Below are 20,835 nucleotides of genomic sequence, written 5' to 3'. Positions count from 1 at the left end.
ATCAACTCTGATAGCTTCCTCAAAAACCCTAGCTAGCGTGTCTCCCTGCAAGCTCGAGTTGGCTGCCAAAGCCTTATACAGTTCCTCGTTTCAAATTCCGCTGATGAACACAGTTGAAACTACTCTTTCAGTCGGTCGTTCACTTGTACGGATTCTCTTGAAGAGGCTCCTTACGTGGGTTACGTAATCGCGAATGTTCTCCTTCTCTTTCTGCTTGACATTCATCAGTCGTACTAGCAGATTATCGGAGTATCCAGGCTCGTAAAATCTCTTAATGAAGAGATTCTTGAGTCTATTGAAGTTTGCCCGCTCTGCAGTGTCTAAGCTTGTATACCAGGTCTTGCCCTTGTCACCTAAGCAGAGCCTGAATGCTTGAGAACGCTGAGTCAAGTCGCTGAGGCCATTGGCTTTGCAGGCTTGCTCGAACTACTCTACAAAGCTGTATGGGTCGCCATGGGGTTGGTACTTGTCGAGCTGCTTTGCAACTATCGAGATTTTAGACTGGCTCTTAGAGCCTTGGGTTGCTCATAATCCCGCCAGCAGTGAGGTTGCCAATGCTCCAGCACTGTGCTCTACTGCGGTGTTGTCTAATAATCGCTTCATATGAAGTTCGCTCAGTGTTAAGTTTCCTTCTAGGGCTCTCTTGTGATCCGTTCGATTTTTGCTGGCTAAGTTCAGCACTCGCTGTACCTCACGCAACTCCGTGCTTTGCTTTTGACTCATGGCCTACTTGGTCTCTATTGTACGCGGCTATGCCTTGCAATACCTTATGGGCTAGCTTCCTCTCTTCTTCTAAGTCTGTGATGATAGTATGTGCTGTCTGACCGCGGTGCTCATACCGGGCGTGCGCATCGTAGCTGCTGACCAGTTGCTGAATAGCCTCTGGAAAGACACCCAAGTCAAGTTCCTTGTTAGACCTGCGGTCTGAGCTTTCCTCCACCATAGTCGAGTTCTTGTGCTTTGCCAAGCTATCGATCAGATTGAGTGGGTTTGTCAAATCCCCTTTGTTTGCGCCGCTTGCTTGGTCCTACTTTGCGTATTGATGGTTTGTCTTCGTCCGTGGGTTCTCTCCTATTCGTGGGTTCCTTGAGTGGCTTATCTGAGTGAGTTCCTTGACTTATTAAATACATTACTCAAGTTATCTCCACTCCATGCGTGTGTTCTTTCTTGTGCACGTGTGTTCAATCAAGCTTTCAGTTTTTCTTAAGTGCACTTCAAGTGCAAAAATTCAAGGTGAGTGCGGCAAATAGCCTCTAAGCGTCTCGTGCACCCTCGGGCCTGATAGGCTTCGTAGATCAATTCTCAGGCCATCTAGATGGGATTTAGGGCCTTTTTGGTTACGTTGCCTTGCCGTTTTTTAGGCTTGATCAGGGTTTTATGGCTCGGCGGGTTACCTCTAGGTCTCTGGGTTTCTAGGTATCGCAACAGCCCACTCAAACTATTAAGCGGCCATGCCTTACGATTTTGTCTACTTGGTGCGCTAGAATCAGGCTCTAAATGTTAGGAGGGCTTACGACAGGTTGCGCTGCTGAGCTCCAGTTGAGTCAAGTCAAATCTTTGAGACTGAGTTAGACAGACGCTCGGCCCAACTGGTCCGAATTGCAGGGGCCGAGCGAGTGACTTGGACGGGTCGAATCGCGCCTGTCCGAGTGCAAAAAGTTTTCGTAGGCCGAGGACTGAGTGGAGTAACTCGGACGGGCCGAGCCAGATGTTGGGCCGAGGGCCAAGTTGGGTCCTGGGCCGAGTGGACCTTGAGCCGAGTGGACTTCGGGCCGAGTATTGGTTTGGTCAAAGGGCTGAGTGGAGTAACTCGGACGAGCCGAGTCGAGTGTTGGGCCAAGGGCCGATTAGGGTTTTCGGGTTGAGGTCTGAATGGGTGGGTCCAAGGGCCGAGTCTGGGACTCAGCCTAACAAGGGCCATTTGGACGAGCCGAACGCGGCGTGACGAATGCTGTACAATGACGGTTTTGATCGAATCTCCCTAGTCAGGCAATCATCCCAAACACAAACTTCCAGATCCTGGCTAAGGCACCAAGGGAAGTGATTGGTATACTTGGGGTGAGAGGTAGGCTCTCTGATGACGCGATCAAATCGAATCTTTATGGGGGCTCTCTCTCTCTCTCCCTCTCTCTCTCTCTCTCACAATTGCAAATGAGCTCTCCCTTGGCCTCCTGACTCTTAAACCCCTTCCCGGGAAGGGCTTTGACACTCTCAATCACTCACTTGCCGACATTAAGCATCCCAAGCCAGCCTTTTGCCATTTTTTGCATGTTTTATGCCCTGTTTTGCCATGTTTGTTTGCAACAGTAAACCCTACCCTTTCCCGATTCGATTTCCTAATCCTATCCTATACTAAATGCAACAAGAATTGAAAGCAATAAACTGAAATGATTTCTCTCTATTTTCCAATCATCAAACTAACTAACTAACCCAAAATACTTACTTGTTTCGAAGATCAAAACACCCAACCTTCCTACCTACCTCAAGCTCCGTTTTGAGGGGGAATCCCTTACTTCGATGCTCGATATGGGGCGCACAAGCGCTCAAGCTTGAATTCGTTGTTGGTCCTGGAAACATAACCAAAATGTGGGAGCTTTCGCTCAACCGCCAAGACCCACGGACCGCTTATTGCTTCAAGCGTTCCAAGGAGCTCTAATGGCTACCTCTCACATAGCCGACGCGCCATCGATCCTACAAGTGTAGTGAGCTTACCTTGATGCCGATATGAGTTGCCTTCTCTCTTGCGCACTTCGGTAGCTCCACAATCCTAGAGGCTAGCTCAAGCATGCTCAAGCCCCCTCCATCTCCAAGCTCCAACCGCCATAGCCGCGCGCACAAGAGAAGGAAAGAGAAGAGAAGAGAAGAGGAGATGGTGAAGAGCTTCACCCTCTTGATCCCTCACTCCCACTCACTCACTCCCTCACACTCACAATCACTCCCTCTCTCAAGAGCACACACAAGCAATGAGAGGAGAAGAAGAGAAGAGCTCTTGATGGGCACACACCAAAGAATGAGCTTCCATTCACTTTTTGAACTTTATATATACAAACCCTAAAACCCCATGGGCACCCATCCTTTTTTACATGACCGGCCATTATGGCAAGGTCCCTTTTTCTAATTCCCTCTTTTTGCCTCATGCCCTAGGCCTATATTTGACTATTCTTTTACAGGTGGCACAGGAGGGAGTTTGGCGCTCTTTTACAAGAGTTTTTGGAGTTTTTGAGGGGCCTTTTATTTAAAACTACGCTTTTGGCCCTGCCTTAGCTTTGGAGACCACCTACGTGTCCTTGCTCCTTTTCCCATCTTCTTTCTGCTTTTTCATTCATCCTTCTACCTTCTTGGCTTGGGGTTAACATAGGCTAATGGGTTTTGGGTTATACTAGCTCCTATGTAGCACAAACCACATCCTTATGGTGCAAAAGTCTGTCATTATGGGCTCACTGTGTGTCTATATCTAATTGCAAGGCACATGATTTATCCCATGTGCAAATTTGTGCATTGCTAGCTTCATTGCTTGAATAATTCAAGACTATGTGTCATGTGAGTAAAATTCTGATGTTGCTTAAGCATCTTCTTTACAAGCTAGATTGTTTCTCAATCGGGCAAAACGCTCATGGCATTTTTTCCCTCCCTTACAAGACTCGATAGTCAATATTTGGGAGTTTTTTTTGCATTGATACAAACCTTAGAAGCCTATGAAAAAATGGGCAGATTGCTCAAAAACACATAGAATATGCCTATTGTGAAAACCTAGGTGCTTGCTTAACATTGTTTGAATGTCACATTTGGATAAGGAAAATTTTTGTACCTCTAGGTAAATAAACTATCTTGGGTCTTTCTTTCTCATGCTCAACACATTGTTGCATGAACTTTTGCATTAAGAATCATGATATCCCTCAAGGAACCAACACGCAAGCCTAGGAACCTTGTTCTCCATATTCTAGAGGTGTTGGTTCCATGCAATAATCAATAGTCTCTCCCTTTATAATACAAGGCTTGTGAACTTGTATTTTCCCCCTTGGTAGGTTGTTTTTTGACTTTTTGGTCGTCTGCTACACTTACTACTTCTTGAAGATCATCCTTTTTTTAAGTCAAAGACATATATTTGATATATGTCCAATAAGAAAAAATGTATAGACTAGGTATGACTCTCCAATGTGGTTGCAACGCACTAAGTCGAAAAAAAAAGGGCATGTCAAATCATAATTTGAGTTCTAAACTATAGGTTGTTCCCTTATAGTTGAGGGTGTTGCCATAGATGAGGAGGAGTGGTTGCTTCATTCAAAGTCTCCCAACACTTTTCATCCTGCTATAAATATTCTAGATGTGGTAGTATACCCAAGGTTGTTTGTTCAATCACATTGCCTTTTGTATTATATGGTTAGAAGCTGTCGATTTCTTCATTAATGCCTCTGATTCACATGATGGAAGACATGTCAAAGGATGATCTTGTCCAAATTTTTAAAGCATACAACAAGCATAAGGTGAATCCAGACCTATCATTATGTTTTGTGACTTTAATGTGGTTCATGTGACTGATAATAGTTTATTTTCATTGTGCTAGATCCATGTCATTCCATATGGCGGACCAATCTCTATTGAAGGACAAATTTTAACTCCACAAGGTAGTGTAAGCATTGATATGGGGTTAATGAAGGTAAGGGAATGTCTATATACTACTCTATTCAGGTGTTTGGCACATACGAATTTGCTTCTTCTATGTAGATATATGCTACTCCTTTTAGGACTTTGGCCTTATGTTTACTTGCATATCTTTTGCAGAAAATTATGAGTCTCCATGTTGAAGACATGGATGTAGTTGTGGAACTTGGAATTAGCTAGATGGAACTCAATGATTATCTAAAGACCTATGGATTGTTCTTCCCTTTAGATCTAGGTTTGGAAATGGACCTTTATAGTCTTACATTCTTTTGGCAAAAGCTACTAGTTTGACTTAATGGACCAACATGCCTTCGACTGGCTCCTTCATTGCAAACTCTACTCATGTACTGCTCTCATCTTTGGTTATATTGATGATGGGCATCTGCAATGTACATTCCACCTCTACCACCAGATGCAAGAAGACCAACCTAACAACCATACATTAGTTGCCCTCCTCAAAGCCTATGCCAAGGCCAAGTCGTTGGTTGCCCTGACAAAGGTGAATTCACCATTTTGGCTTCCTCCCTTTCTTCAGTCTTGTTCTCTCCTCCTCCATCCTTGCAACAGTCTCTCTATGTTCTTCTTTACCTCTCCCATTTCTCTCTTCTGATTTAGCTTTGGCTAACCACACAAAGATGTGCTTCTTGCACTTACCAAAGAAGGCATTGTTGTCTTATGCTCTAGTGCACAAGTTTTCTGAGGCTCTCTCTTGTGACTATTGAGATTGTCTAAAGTTTTGGCTCATGTCTTTGGAGCTACTGGTCCATACTCGTCACAAGCTTGGAGGTGGAAAATACGAAAGCTCACAATCTTCAAGACAATTGCAACAAGTGCAAAATGAAGAGTCCTCTTAAGCGTGAAACCCTTGTGAGGGTCTTCGCAAGTAGAGCTTGCATTTACAATGTTAATAATGTGCTGCTCAAGCATCACCCTCTCTTTTTGTTTCTCCTTTTTCTTTGAGCAGAAGAGAGATACCCTTTATTAGAAGCCATGAGAGCATAGCCCTCTTAACAGCTAGAGCTTTCTAATAGGCAATTGAAGATGTAATTTTGTCATAGAAGATTGAAGGCGAGCACAACTTAGTGCTGCTAAAAGGACAATTGATGCCTATGGTTTCATGTCTATAGTTTCCTGTGTAGCAGAACACGGGCTTGGTGAGGAAGCACTCAACCATTTATAATAGATACAGTTGGATAAGGTGTCTCCTGGAGCAGTTACATATGCTTGCAACTTGAAAGCCTATGCCAACTTGGGAGCAATAGAAAAAGGCTGGGTGTTCTCTGTAGATATACTCAAAATAGGGATGGAGAAAGAAATTCTTGTTGGTAACATATTGTAGTCATGTATTTTAAATGTTACTCACTTATAAAAGAACATGCTTCTTTTATAACGATGCAACAGGAGGGAACATTGACTTGTCATTACTTTGGGAAAGTAGGACATATTTGGCTGTAGTGCCATAAAATGCACTAATACAAGCATAAGAAAAAGGACAAGGGTAAAGTACTAGACAAAAATGATGATTACAACATTATCGCTAACAAGGCCAATGCTAAGATTGAAAATATCAATGTTGTGTAAACTAATTCTGATGATGATTCCATACTTACATATTCTTCTGTTGATACTTCATAGCTAATTGATGCTTTGTCGGTGTATACCCAATGTTGCTTGATAGATTTAGGGACTTCCTTTCATGTGACCCCTCATAGAGAGTAGTTTCACTCCTATCGCAGTTTGACTGGATCTGTTCACTTCGATAATGATCTAGCACTTGAGATAGTTGGTATTGGTGATGTCTAGTTGCAATTTATTTTAGGTTGCATGATTACTCTTCATGATGTACACCATGTACCAAAGCCTTATCTCTAATGACACTTTGAATGATGCAGGGTATGTAGTTTCTTTTGGAGATTCCTCATGGAAGACTACACGTGGGAAACTTGTAATTGCAAATGGTGCTAAGTCTAGTACTCTCTACCCCTTGCTTGTATCTAGGTCAATTGACCATATTTTGGTAGTGGATGCAATTCCACATGTATCTCTGTGGCATCATTGCCTTGGGCACATGTCCTTGAAAGGAATGAAAATGCTTACACATTTGCAATATCTTCGACCACTTGACTACAAATGTTTTGAGTCTTGTAATCATTGTTTATATGGTGGCAGACACGCAATATGCATAAAATGTCTGGTATGACATGCATGGGTGAGCCTTTGCCTCTTGTTCATTCAAATATATGTGGTCCCATGCCTTGCAAATCTTTAGGTGGTGCAAAGTATTTCCTTACTTTCATTGATGACTATACACATAAGGTCTAGGCATTTCCTAATAAGTAGAAATTGGAGGTCTTGACTACATTTCAGCATTGGCTTGCTTTGGTTGAGAACCAGTCTGGGTATAGGCTGAAATACCTAAGGTCAAATAATGAGGATGAGTATGTCACTAAATCCTTTGAACTATTTTGTGACAAGAGGGGTATTAAGCATCAATTGACCGCCCCATATGCCCCACCCTAGATTGGTATGGTTGAGCCCATAAATATGACAATTTAGGAGCGACTTCGCAGTATGCTTAACCAAGTAGGCTTATCACACTATTTTTGGGTTGAGACAATTACTACTACTGTACACTTGATAAATTGGTCTCCCCATGTACTACTCTTGACTATCAGGTTGCAGAGGAGGTATGGTCTGGAAAACCTCCCTCATATGCTCATTTGCATGTCTTTGGTTGTAAGGCTTTCTGCGATGTATCCAAGGACAAGCACAATAAGCTAGATCCTAAGTCTAGGAAATGCATCTTTCTTATTTATGGGGATGTAGGTGAGATGGACTATTGCCTAAGGGACCTACAAGCTCGGAAGGTTATCCATAGTCATGATGTTGTTTTCCATGAGGAGAAAATGCATAAGCAACTTGATCATGCCATTGAGATATGTAGGGTGATATTTCAAGAGGAGTTGTTTGCTACTATACAACTAGCTAAACAACCTACAGCAGTAGTTGATGCCCCCACGGCCTAGGTCCCTCATGCTTCACAATATGTACATGCCCCACAGCTCAATCTACTAGAGATAGATGATAGCCTACATGATTTGAGTCCTCTATGGATTATGCTATGGTGACAGATGCTAGTGAGTCTCTTACTTATGATGAGGCCATGCACAGAGGTGATAACCACATTTAGAAGAGTGCCATCAGTCAGGGTATGATTCATTGCAAAAATATCATATGTGGGATTTTGTTCTAAGTTTGCCTAGTTGTAAGCCTACTTTGCCATGAAAATGGGTATATAAGTTGAAAAGTACCCCTGGATACCCCAAGTCGAGATACAATACCAGATTGGTTGCTAGGGCTTCAAGTAGGAACATGGTGTGGACTTTGATGAGATCTTTTCTCTTGTTGTGAAGATGACTACCCTATGCCTGGTACTGGCGTTTGTTTCTCAACTTGACTTAGATCCTTTTCAAATGGATGTCAATGTGGCTTTTCTTCATGGCGACTTGCATGATGAGATTTACATGGAGTAACCAAAGGGTTTTGCAAAACCTGGCAAGGACTACCTAATGTGCAGATTGAGAAAGAGCCTTTATAGCCTTAAGTAGGCACCTAGGGAATGCAAAGCCTAGTGGTTGTCCTTTACCTGCTCACATGAAGGTTAGTTAGGCCAATTTTATGCAATCTAATGAGACTAAGATGGCCAAGATCCCTTGTGCATCCACAATAGGCAGTTTGATATATGCCATGATAGCCACTTGCCCTAAAAACATAGCTTTTGAAATGGGAGTTGTGGCACAGTAGATGGCTACACCTGGCAGACAGCATTGGGATGCCCTCAAGGGTATCATAAGGTACCTAAAGGGCATAAACCTATGTGCATCTATTATGGTGGCCAAGATACATAAGTCGCGGAATATATTGACTTTGATTATGCAAGACATGCATACACAGTAGGAAGTCCACATCTGGCTATGTCTTCACCTTTGTTGGAGGTGCTATTTCTTAGATGTCCAGGGTACAAAATGCACGGCCCTCTCTACTATAGAGGCATATTATGTTGCAACCATTGAGGCTTGCAACACGGAGGCTCTTTGGTTAGGCTATCTGGTGGCAAACCTTCACATTACTTATCTGGTCCCTACACTACATTTGGATTCTATGACTACTATTAAGTTGGTCAGTCTTCCATACAAAGACAAAAAACATCAAGGTGTGTTACCACTTTATTTGAGAGGTGATTTTGAGGACGTCCATTGAGCTTGTCAAGATATCAACTGACCAAAATCATGTAGATCTACTTACTAATAGTCTCTCAATAGAACACTTTGCCTTATTTAGGAAGTTAATCGGTGTTGGATGAGATGACGTCTTTCCTCATCCTATTGCACTTATATACATTTATATTTTCTTTCTTTCTTCTTGTCTCCTCACTAGGAGCACATTCACTAAGTGGGAGGTTGTTGGGGGTAAAGGTGCCTGTGCTGCCTAGCTGCCCATGTATCAGTTATACTAAGAGTACCCACATACTCACACACCTGTACATTGTAGGTGGCGAGTGCCTATCTCACTATTGCTTCATTCTTTATTCTTTCAATGACATTTGAATAAAGGGAAGGCCACTCACACATTGTAACTGTTGGAGTTTTCACATTGTGTGTGTCTCTCTCTCTCTCTTGCTCTTGCTCTTGCTCCTTTCACCATAGCTTTTGCTTCCACTCTATGCTTTCACTTCAGGACTCACTCCCTGCACCATTAAATGTAATGATGTCCACAGAACATCATAGAGCATGAAGATATTTAATGGTGAAGGGCTCACTCCCTTCACCATTAAATATAATGACATCCATAGAACATCATAGAGAATGAAGATACAGAACCATGGTTGAATAAGTAGATCACTACTCCAATGTCAAAGAGTAGTTGTATTGATCGAGAAATATGTCGATGACACTCTAGGATTTGCATCATAAGAGATATATGGCAATGTACCACACAACTTGAATCTTGAACAAGAAATAGCATCACTAAAGAAATACGATAGATAATCCAAGAAAACCTATAAAAGAAGACAATATAGAATTGCATCTATATATGCATCATAATCTTCCACAACTTCAATCTGCATCCTATCATCTACAAAGTATTTCTTGATATCAATTCAAACTCATAGAACCTATATCTGGTAACTTTCATGTCTATTTTTAGGTTTGTGACACTTCTGATCTTCTATTTGCCATTGTAATTGTTGTTTTTTATGTTATTGTACCACTTCTTTACATATCTTGCATTTTAAAATACTGCAACACTTCAAATTGCTATTGTAATTGCTATTTTTGAGGTTGTTATACCATTTCTTGCTGCATATCTTGCATTTTAAAATGCTACAACACTTTCCATTCCTGTGGCAAGAACTCGCATTGTTGTTTTAACAATTCATGTTGCAGGAATTTAGGTTTATGCAATCCATCCTATAAATTTGGCACTACCAACAAACCTAAACACTATAAATTGCTAAAATCAAATGGAGACTTGACACCTCATGTCCCATGATATCATCGAAAAGAGAATCCATGAATGATATTGAAAACATATTAGAAATCATTTCTACATTTAGTTTTCACTTTTGTATAATCAAATTGGCATGCTTTTTCGAGTTAGTTCTATGTTGATAGACCATGGGATCAAAGCCTTTCATGTCAGTATAATTTCATGCCATAAGGGCAATGATCACAAGAGTCAAAATTTTTGTAATCAAGGGGTGAAAGATATTACAAATGAGTAAGCATTTTCATTCCTTTTAAGGACCAAAGCGATGACACCATAAAGATACATATAGTATATCAGTCACATCCAAAACATGGTCAAGAGACCGAGATACAAATAAATGATAGAGGCTACCGGCTTTGGCACCTTGAGCAAAGAAAATATTACCACAAGTAATCTTCCATGTGAAATCACCAAAAGATCCATAATATCTTGCATCATCAAATTGTCCAAAAAATAGAAGTCTTTTGGTCAAAGTCAACATATGACATACCTTATGTAAAGTGAAAGACCCGCATGAGGGAAACCACAACATTACATCCCCAATTCCAATAATATCCAAAGCCAAGTCATTTTCCAATTGCACAAAACCTATCATGCTGCGATACGATTGAAACCAATCCCTATGCAGGGTAACATGAAAGGAAGCCCCTGAATCAAGCAACTTACGCTAAGAATATGTGGATGAAGCATTAATCATCTAAGAATCATCAAGAGACAAAGTTGCTAAGATGTAATCATCATCTAACTCTAAGTGCACTACATTCATCTCTTCAATCTTTACACTGGACTTACTAAGGACATGTTGCGATCATCAAACTTTTCCTACACTTTGCCCTTCTCTTTCTCTTTGTGCTTATCATCATGCATCTTATAACATTGTAGTAGAATATGTCCCTACCATAGTAATGATATGTCAGAGAGCACTTACGACTATGGGACTTACTACAAGACTGGCCACAAGACTAAGACCTTTAGTAGTCTCTACCATAGCGATCATTATCGTTCTTACCATCATGTCTACCCCTTACAATCAATGCATGAGAAGTGTGAGAGGTATCTATATTCTTTTTGTCTATCTCCTTTATGAGTAAAGCACCCTCAACATCCTAGAGTTTCAAGCCATCTTTAGGATTATTGGCACACATAACTATATGGAAAGTATCCCATAACTCAAAAAGTATAGCAAGCAAGGATAAGGGAGGCATGTTATCTTTGAACTCAATGCCCTATGAAGTCAACTGGCTGAAAATCAAATGAAACTCATTCAAGTGAGCAAACACAAAAGCTCCTTCCTTCATGTGAAGATCCATAAGCTATTTCAAGCAATACATCTATGATATAGAATGTTGCTTGTTATAAAGATTGCATATCTTTTACCATAACAACTAGGCATTATCTTCAAGTACCACAACATTAAAATAAACCTGTTTAAACAATGAGAATGCAAGGGTGGATTTACATAACTCATCCAACTCATCCCAATTATCGTAATCTATGCCTTTGGACTTGACACTCTTGGTTTTCAATGGCTTAATTTGATGCTTTTGCATCAATACATGCCACATTTGCATCTCCTAGTAGGCAATATTTGTGTGATTAAGTTTGTCGATATTGAAGACAACACTATCGTTTAAAGAACTAACTATAATGACAATATATCATTGTAAAATTTGAGAATGGATGTTGTAAATAATTATAAATCAACTCCAAACTCAGCCAAAACAAGGGTAAAGTATAAGAGAATACCAAAGTATATAGCTATCCACCAACCGCAAGCAATAGACTACCAAGTAAAATGTCTACTCTCCAAGGCAATGCTGAAAAATTGTAATTACAATGCTATTGTATGATCAAGACCACTGTTGGCAAATAATTAGGAAATACCAAGCTCCCATTGCCATGAATATCTGGGTAACCATCTAGATTCTAAAAGCAACTAGTAGTGAATAGGCATACAACCCATACGAAAGTTTGTCATAAACTTAAGAGAGTTAGTAACCAACACATCCCATAGACATAGACATCATGTGTGTAAGAGATCTCAAGATCAAGTGTAGGGATCTATCAAATACACAATTGATTGAGCAGAGAGTAATAAAGCTCAATACATAACCAAGAAGCATATATACATCATTGACATCTTGCTAGTAGAGGTAAGTGCCAATGTCCAAAGCACGTAAAATCAAATCAGCCCACTAGTAAGTGTAATTACATCCGAGAGCATGTATATAACCCGAGAATCCCATTGCCTCAATAAACCAAGCTCAGTAGCATAGAGTATCCAAAACACATCCGTTGAAGCGTATCTGGAGTGTCAAGTGAGCAAGCTAGGTCCAAGTGCATCAATAAAACATTCTAGAGCAATGTAATCTAATATGTCTTCAATACTCATAATAAGTGAGCAACCTCAAAGCAACTAACTTAAGCCAAAGTACATCAAACATAGCGCTCATCCAAGTGCTACAGCATTTCATAAGCATAAACGGGTCTAGACATCAATGCTAATCATCAATACATTCAAGTAATACACCCATAGAGCATGTAGACTTCAAATCCATAAAGCTTACTATTAATAACGTGGTACTCACTGTGTATATTAAAAAAAACCTTGCTTAAATTTGAGCTAATCAAGCTTAATCCAATCCAAAGAGCATCTCAAGACATGTACCAAGCATCCCAACACACATCGGTAACTGAGGTCAATGCAAACCTTGGGGAGAAGAAACCATGGCTGCTATTGAAACTTAAGTTGAAGCTTTGTCACGGGTTGAAGTAGATGATGAAGAAGCTCCTTGAGTTGAAAGGTGTCGAGCCTAAGTGGAAGCACAAGCAAGAGAGATGCAAGCTATAGTAGAGAGAGAGAGAGAGAGAGAGAGAGAGAGAGAGAGAGAGATACACACAAGATGTGAGAACTCCAACATTCACAATGTGTGACTAACCTTCCCTTATTCAATAATCATTGAAAGAATAAATAATAAAGTGATAGTGATGGGCACCCACCACCCACAGTGTACATGTGTGTAGTCATGGTGTGTGTAGTAAATACACGGTGGCAAAGGCACAAGTCCCTTTACCCCCGACAACTATCTCACAAATGAAAGGCTATCACTTGTTGATTACCAATTACCAAGCTAGCTAAATGATGCTCATGTTTAGCATATCTATACCCTCAAGAAAGGAGAAAATAATGGATGCACCCTGCATAAGAAACCCACCTAATCTTTAGCCCATGTCCTACCTTCAAATCCATGTATACACAATACACATAATCTCTACCCTTTTCCTAAAGAATAAAGCAATCGATAAATCAAGGATAATGTGATAGAAACACTTAATGTTAAGAAGAATCCACATTGCAACTTGTAGCACTCTCCCTAACTACAGACCAAGTAACTTGCACAACATACCTTTCCAACAACCCACAAATTAAGAACACCCACACCAAAAGAAAGGAATGGAATGGTCCTCTTGGCCGAATCAAATATAACCAAAAAGCACAACCAGACCAAGGGATCACCCCCACTTAGGCCCCTATATGTTTGGAAAAATCTTTGTGATCTTTATGAAAAGCAAAGTGTTGTATCTTAGGTTTCTTGGTTGGAAAAGCTCATTGATCTTCATATGGAAAAGTAGGCATTTATATTAAACTTGTTAAATGAATTTAACACTTATTTCGACCAAATGTTAAGTCCAAAGATGGCTTTTGGGGACTCTATAGCATTTTTCTTAGTAAAGAGGCCGATAGAAAGAAAAATGCAAGTACAAAAGATTCCAATGCACTTATATAAGAGACATCTTTGATGCAAATAGAAAATATTATGTAAAAGGAAGCTCTAGAAGTAAGTCTTGCACAAGGACATGTAATATGTTTCTAGAAGGGTCATATCAAGAAAGATTACTTTAAATGGAAGGGAAAATCTAAAGGCAAGCAAAGGAGTGATGATTAGTAGGTTTATGGAAAACCTTGGCAAGAAGCATTAGAAAGCAATTGAAGAGTATCATGAGATACTTGAATTGCACAATTGCTATGTGCATTTGGTTTAGAAAGAAGGATGCATCTATCCTTGGTTATGTAGATGCAAATTTTGTTGGGAATGTTGCTTTCATAAAGCCTACGACAAAATTTTGTTTTCACATTCACAAGAGGTGCGATTTCATTGGTCTCTTGATTGTAGCTATGTATGGCCTTGTCTACCACTAAGGTTAAATATAAGGCATGCAAGGAAGCCTTTGGCTTACTCATTGAATGGGAGATCTGGCATTTGTAGGGGAGGTGTCTATTTTGCATAATGATAGAGTGAGTGCCATCCAACTCTAGCCCAAAATCCTATCTTTCATGCGAAGGCAAAGCACATTGAGGTGAAGTATCACTTCATCAAGGAGGTGCTTAAGGACAAGCAGCCTGAGCTTGTCAAGATTCACACGGATGACAACCCTATAGCTTTTCTTATGAAGAGTCTAACTTTCAAGTGCTTTACACATTGTTCAGTGTTGATGGTGGACATTAGATAGTATCTTTACTCTTTATTCTACCTTAAAGGTACATTGACCTTTAGCTGAAAGATTGTTAGAGAAAAGGCCAATGGTTTAAGACTGTGCATGCACCCCTTGTATATACACATTTTACGTTTGTATATAAGTGAAGATAATGAAGAATAAGGATAGTTGAGTACCCATTAATACTTCTTGTTGTGCTCTCTCTCTCTCTCTCTCTCTCTCTCTCTCTCTCTCTCTCTCTCTCTCTCTCTCTCTCTCTCTCTCTCTCTCTCTCTCTCTCTCTCTCTCTCATGAATGTGCATCCCCCATCACTTCCTCTCAAGAAGTATTATTGTAGTTTTATATTGGGCCAAATGGGTACCATCAACAAGCTTAAAATCAAGAGATAGCCTGAATACAACAAAGGAAAGAAGCTTGAGTGGGAAGGACACTGCCAGTTACATAGGAGGATTCTTAATGAGGACTAGATAATCAATGTTACATTACAAGTATCAGGGGTAGTATTTTAATTACTATCCAATCACCCTCATAAGACAAGTTTACATTGCTTATGTCCATTAGGCTACTTAGTCAAGGTGTCACTTCTTGTGTGAAAATCATGCATGTGCATTTGTGCACGCATGTGTGTGTATGCACCTACGTGAGATAATTAAAACATGTCATTGTATCATTGTCATCGTTTGCACAACCTTGAATTTCAAGGAGTCACTAAGCTTGCAAAAATTTTCAAACATCTCTTGCACACAAATAGTTATATCAATATTAAGCTTATCAAAGTATGACAATTCCTATTTTGGGGCAATATGAACATTCATCATGACTTATCCCTCTTGATATATGTCTTCTTCCTACTACAAGTTCAACCATTCTTTTCCTACAAATAACACATGAATAATGCACTCATCTTCTAGTATGTGCATGGTTCTTGTGGAAGTCCATTGCATGATGCACATGTTGCATGATATGGGCATAAGTTTGTTTTACTAGTTGAAATTTAACAATACCATAAACTATATTGGAAATGCCATGACAAAATGGCATTACTAAGACAAATAGAGTATCTATAAAGAAATAGACTTTTGAGCTACCATTCAAGCTCCACTACTTTAGCTTTTTCACCATTTTCACTTTTTGTTGTAGGTAATAAAATATGTTGGAATATTCCTCCATTACTCATTTCTTGAAAACTACTTTGAAGTGATATTTATGCACTAGAAGTCCTCTTTATGAACCTTTTGTGTAACTTGTTTGTGATAGTGGTAGTGGTTCAAAAGCTAAATAATATGCCCAAAGTGTCCATTAGATTAAAGGCTAGCCCACCCACCTCTTCCAAGTGACACTCTTTACATGTATGCAATACTTAAGTGGCAAAACATTTATTAATTGCAAAGTAGCTTCTTGATTGCGCCAAAAGTATTTGAATTGAAAAATAGCACATTTACTTCATGAGTCATGCATAACAAGTCCCCCAACAATAACAGTTATTGAGCCTGTAAAGTTTAGATAGACTTTAATACTACAAGTTTACTAATGTCATACAAGTAATTGTACAAGCACTTCTCATTAATTGTTGTATGCATGTACTCCTTCAATTAGGCTTTCTTTCGTTGTACTTGAACTTCATTCTTAAGTTGCGATGGACTTAGACTAATGCAAGAAATCATCCCGATTACTTTTTTGGTTTGTAATAGCTCAAATTTTTTGTTTGCACCACTCTTCTCTATTTGCAAGGGTGTTGTGAATGCAAACTCACCTTATGCATGTGAAACCTATGCTAAAAACACCATCGAACACTAAGAACATCTCATATAAAGTGATCCAAATCCATTGTGTACATGTGTTTTTGTAAGATATGTGGCCATTTAGGATGCATACTCCAATGAGAATGCATGTGCCCCACAAAGTTGTGTTATTTTTCTCACCTTTATGCATGCTCCACTAGACCAATTTGGTGATATTTTAACCTCCTACAACTCATGAACCCAGAATGCATCTACCATATAGTTAACCATGACTTTGCTATAGGCCCTTATGGATCCAAAATAAAGCAACCACATATTTAACCATGACTTTGGTATTGGCCATTATGGATGTCTAAATCTTATCATAGTTCTATATTTTTATGAAGAGAGTTGGCTTGTATAGAATGATCACAAAAATGATGAAAATGAAAAACATAAGCTAATTGTTTTTTTATAGATCTATACCCAAGGAAAAAAAACTACCTTAAGAGTAACCTAGTGTCTTTTAAGACAACCTACTTTTTGTAAGCAATGAAGTAATAAGATCTTGTTTTCTAAGCTTTCCTCCCATGCCTACATAATTGAGGTCAAATGCTTTCTTAATCAATAAGATAAAAAGAAAATGTAATTTGAAGCCATAATCTAAGGGATATTAGCATGCCTATAATAGCTTATTTAACATTAAACCTTGTCAATTGCAAAAACAAGTTGGTTGAAGAAGTTTCAAAAGCTTGACTTGCAAAAGAATGACCCAAAAGCTCCCCAAAAGCAATATGATTGTAACTCTCTAAGAGGCAATAAATATGAAAACTAAATAGCTATATTGAGGAAATAGAGCTCATAGCAAATAATTGTGAAATAGATGTTATAGACATAGTTTGTTTGCATCTTTCTACTAGTAGTGTCTTGATCTCGTGAAAGGTTAATATAATTGCACCAAAACAAGGTTCTTATAGCTTTTCTATACATTGGACTCTACAAAACAAAGTATTTATGACATAACAATCAATCATTTTATCTATGCAAATGTGAGATTACAAATAACCATCACACAAGTTGTAAGATACATATAGAATTTTTTGCTTTTTTGTAATCTTGAATTTTCACATCGAATAGAAAGCTTTCTAATCATGTTGCCTCCTAGCGCAAACCAATCATAATGTTTCAATTTTGCTATAAAGAGAGGAGATTATCTCATGGCAAGATTTGGATCCTTTGTAAAATGATTTCTAATGTTGGAGCCAAAATAATGGCTAAAGTAAAATAACCCACCTTAAAAATAAGTAAAATAAAAAGAGAAAGTCCATTGCCAATGTAGAAAGTACACATTTTTGGGTGCCTACATGTGTATGCATTTGTGTTTTTGTCTTTCTTATGTGTATATAGTTGAGAATGGTTAGGTCAAATTATCCCCTAGTTATATTGTAAGTAGATACACATTGTAGGGCAACTTATTAGTTGGTGAGACCTCTCAAATAAGCACAAATGGCCACACAATATGTAGTAAACAAGTTCACAAGGATTTGATGTCATACATGCCAATCCCCATATTTACTTGTGTGAAAGAGTTTATGGGGGCACCATCATTGAAAGAGATTTGGGAAATATGAAGAAATAAATAAGAAAGCCTTGGAATACATAGCTATAAGCTTAGAAGCAATGTAACTTTTTTGGGTGAAAATTTGCAACTTCCAACATGGGTGCAAAACATCACATTCATTTCCAAAATACAAGGGAACAATGAGTGTCATATCCCAAAGAATGCAATATACCAGCATAAGAAATCCCTCTTCAAACCATGGACACAATTCAAAAGTCCTATCATAAAATGAACATGTGAGATGATAGATTTTCTTCAAAATGAAAGAGAGTGTTTGAAGGCAAAGAATGATGAAATTACCATCTCCTTATATGCCTCCATACTCATATCTCTATACGATAATATTGCACATAATAGAAACATTTGCAAACGAACAAACTAGAAATCACATCACCCCACAACATCTATCATCCATGATTTAAACAAGGGTATTGTCATGATGGTTCTACAAACTATAGGGATGCACCTAACTTTTGTGCACAAGTGATCCTCTAGGGAACAAGCTCCTTTTGCAACTAATGACATATAAAATGCATGGAACTTGAGGCATCTCGAATCTGTTGAAGACATAGAGGATGAAGAAGGTCAAGTTGTAAAGTCAAAGTGGAGAGTGTGATACAAATATCTTTGGAATGGTAATTGATAAAAGGCAATTGTAACTGATGGTGATGCAACGTAAACAATCTAAGGTCAATCTAGAGAGTTTGCAATTATCTTTGTATGCAAAGTTAACCATATGACATTACCATTAGCCATAGGCACATAACAATCACGAAAGCATCTATAACCACCCCAATATATGCTTTCGTAATTATTATGTGCCCATTGCTTAAATCCAAAAGCTATATCTTCAATTAGGATGAGAGAAAAATGATATTTTTTGACCATTAACATTTTTCTATTTCATGCCTTAAAAGACGAGCATATTACATGTGCATAGGTACACATAAATGTTATGTTGATTCCTTTTTTTGTTAGCCTCCCCTTTGCCAGATGAATAATAGCATGAATATAAAGCCCTTACAAATTGCACAATTGACCCCAATGAAGATGAAAAAGATATGCATGGGTAGCCACATGGTAGATTGAGAGAAACTTGCTACATGCAAATTTATGTTTGTCTTGTTGTGGTGGCCCATGGATAAAACCACATCCTCCCACTTAAACCAAGAAATGCCTTTAGTGGAAGTACAATAAATTAGTTTCATCCTAAATCTATTATGTGTGACCATCAAAAATATAATTGTCTAGTTTCTAAAGTAGTTAGCATGTTTAGTGCACGGAATCTAATAGATTATTCCCTAGAATAGGCCAATTTGATCTAATCACAATATGCAATGCCTAAGAATGAAGCATGAGAGAGAGAGAGAGAGAGAGAGAGAGAGAGAGAGAGAGAGAGAGAGAGAGAGAGAGAGAGAGAGAGAGAGAGAGAGAGAGAGAGAGAGAGAGAGAGAGAGAGAGAGAGAGAGAGAGAGAGAGAGAGAGAGAGGGTTCTACTATTAGAGGTAACTTTTGATATTTTGGATTGGCCTTTTATGGCCCAACTCATGTGGAAGATGGGTTTTGGAATGTGAATCTCAATTTTGTTCTACAGTATTAGTCAAAGCTCTTTTACTTGAGTGATGCTCAATCGAGGTGCTATGAAGCCATTTTGACTTTCCATTTCTTGCCCAAGCAAATTCTTGATTTTTTGTGCAAACAAATTTATTGGAAATCATAAGCATGGCCTCTCCATGTGAACCTTAAAATTTCCTAGATGATTATGTTCCCCGCACTCTCATAATGCCACTCTTGCCTTAGTCAAAGGCCAATTTGTGGGAAGTCACACAATCCATCCACTTCATGTTGTGGAAAAAAGACTCCATGCATTATAGCATTACTTGGATTTCCTAAGATCATATGTACACCTAAACCATCGGAGAGTAGTGCAAGTTTGGATGCAAAGACATAGATGAGAAACCCTTCGATGGCAAATATGCAATCTATGTTGGGGAGTAGCCTAGGGTTGCTATTGTTGAGTTTTTTTTTGAAAGACATCAATATTTTGCATGGCAAGTTTAGAAGTTTTAGCCTCATGGTGGCATGTGCTTAATGTTGATAAGCCCACATGATTGAAATCCTCCCCACTATCAACTCATCTTGTTTGCTCTTGTCACATTGTCCTTAAATTTTTTTATTGGCATTCCCTTGAAATTATTTGTCAGCCTAAAATTTTGGCTACTTCTAGAATTGTTTCTAGGGATGCAAACAACAAGTTTGGCCCTAGTCAAATAGATGGCTAAACTTGGGTAGTCTCTAATGTTGTTGAGCATGACATTTATTTATTATTTACATCCCTCTCTCTCATAGTCCAAGCAATCTATGTGGTAAGCTTGCAACCAATCTTGAGAATATTTCTACCATGTCAAAAAGAGAACATTGGATTGGCATAAGAAAAACTTTGGTTAAAACTTACAATTCTTTCAAGACGATTCAGATGGTTGTACCATTCCATGTAGATTCAAAGTGGATGGATACTCTATAATGATGAATACGTATTCCGTTCTAGTGGGCCAAAAATATGCCTCTTTGGAACAAGCAACCACTACTCTGCTATGTTTTGTGGTTTGTTTGAATGCAAAAACTCTATATTTGCTATATAATTCCACGTTAGATTACAACAACATCACGGGTTTTTGCATGGGAGGGATTGCATACCTAGCTAGATGTGGTTGGGGATAGGAGGCTACTAGCCTAGCCCCCTCAACCGCACATACACCAAGCCGACCACCCCATGCTCCAATT

Source organism: Lygodium microphyllum, chromosome 20 (genome assembly GCF_053477565.2).
Source record: "Lygodium microphyllum isolate KBCC chromosome 20, Lygodium_microphyllum_v1.1.10, whole genome shotgun sequence".
NCBI lineage: Eukaryota > Viridiplantae > Streptophyta > Polypodiopsida > Schizaeales > Lygodiaceae > Lygodium > Lygodium microphyllum.
The sequence above is the reverse complement of the archived record's forward strand: the minus strand, read 5'-3'. Positions refer to the sequence as shown.